The sequence below is a fragment of the Elephantulus edwardii genome, unplaced genomic scaffold, assembly GCF_000299155.1.
Source record: "Elephantulus edwardii isolate Elephantulus edwardi_28Jun2011 unplaced genomic scaffold, EleEdw1.0 scaffold00002, whole genome shotgun sequence".
In the NCBI taxonomy this organism is placed as follows: Eukaryota; Metazoa; Chordata; class Mammalia; order Macroscelidea; family Macroscelididae; genus Elephantulus; species Elephantulus edwardii.
The window spans coordinates 47,411,320-47,413,007 of NW_006399752.1; the positions used below are offsets into that span (position 1 = coordinate 47,411,320).

Below are 1,688 nucleotides of genomic sequence, written 5' to 3' on the forward strand. Positions count from 1 at the left end.
GAATCCACCAGATGCTCTGCCGGGGAAGGAGGGACAATATCCTCCTGTACCAGTCAGATCTGATTTGACGGTACACTCACACAAAAATAATAAAATTTAAAAAAAAAAAAAGACTTGTGTCTTTAAGTCAAATTTATACATAAAACTGAACATGGTCTGAATCCTTAACAGTAGTGATTTTCAAATGGAGTTTTTAAGATAGAAACTATGAGCAATTCTAACCAACTTAACAACCACCACCAATTTAAATTTCCCTTTTTTCTTATGGGAAGCCAAATTTCATACCAAATAGTATATAAAAAACCATATGCTTGTACAGGAATTGAAGGAATTAAAATTTATATGTTAGGATTTCTCTTGTGACAGATCACAGAAAATGAGCTGTTCCCTGCAGACAAGAGACAGCTAGGGCCCCCCTACAGAGAGTGTTAATACGTGCAAAAATACTTCCTTCCTGAGCTAAAGCATTAGGTTGACAATAGAGAAAAATTCAGCTTCATTTACAAAGGAATTCTTTTTATGATTTGCTTCCCCTTTACTCTCTCTGTTTTATCTCAATCCTAGGTGTCTGTTTCATTATTAATAATTATAAATATACCCTTGTCTGCAACATTTTCTAACATATATATGGTCAAAGATTAGGAAAACTCTAATTTTTAGAGACGAGGAGGGGACTAAAGCAGATGAAATTTCATGGCTGGTAAGGACATGGTCTTAGATCTACAAATGACTGCTCCTGTTCTGTGGAATAGGCTGGTAGCTGGTAACTTTGGCAGCAGGCAGACTTGTTTTGATGCTCATGCCATAATAAAGGCAAGTCATGGTCACTCAAACCCCCAGAGTAGAGACAAATGATTTACTCAAAGTGAAGAAAGGGACAAAGTGAGATAGGAGAAGCGAAGGAAAATGGGGGTGAAGGAAGAGAAAGGTACCAGGTTTCTGGTTCTGGCAACTAACCAGATGGAGTTTATCATTAATTCCACAATAAATGCACTGCAGAAAAAAAAAAAAACAGACTGGAGATAAAGATCACTAAGGGCCTTTTGGACAAATCTAAGCAGCTTTATCACACATCTGGGAAGAAATGTTGAGTAAGCATTTAAAGCGCTATTAGAAATTCAGGAGGAAGATCCACACAACTGAGAAATGTGGAGCAAGTGAGCCAAGAGGACTAAGAAGGTAGGGGAGCAGAAAACAAGGCTTGCATGTGCTAAATACCAGCACCCACTAAAGTCCACTGCTGTCAAGTGGATTCTAACCAACAGCAATCCCACAGGACAGAGCAAGACTGCCCTGTTGGGATTCCAAGGTTCTCAAGCTTCACCAAAGGAAACGGATTCACCTCCCACTGGGGGAAGCAAATCAGCACACATATATATTTCAGCAAGTTTTTAATGTTTAAAAGGGGGTTCCTTCTCTAAAGAAATCAAACAAGCACCACAACAAGATAAAGGTAAATAATCCAATAGAAAAATGAGCACAGGATATGAACAGGCACTTCACCGAAGAAGACATTCAGGTGGCTAACAAGTACATGAAGAAATGTTCAAAATCCCTAGCTCTAAGAGAGATGCAAATCAAAACAACTATGAGATATCCTCTCACCCCAGTCAGAATAGCAAAATTTAACAGAACAGCAAGCAACAAATGCTGGCGAGGTTGTGGAGAAACTAGAACCCTTATTCACT

The 1,688-nt window shown here is 38.7% G+C and overlaps 1 protein-coding gene across 1 annotated transcript in view; it reads right to left on the bottom strand.

Moving 5' to 3' along the window:
• Positions 1–1,688, bottom strand: part of ZC3H14 (zinc finger CCCH-type containing 14) — a gene marked incomplete at its 3' end in the record, with an annotated part of 55,000 nt that overhangs the window by 32,754 nt on the left and 20,558 nt on the right. The window lies entirely within an intron of this gene.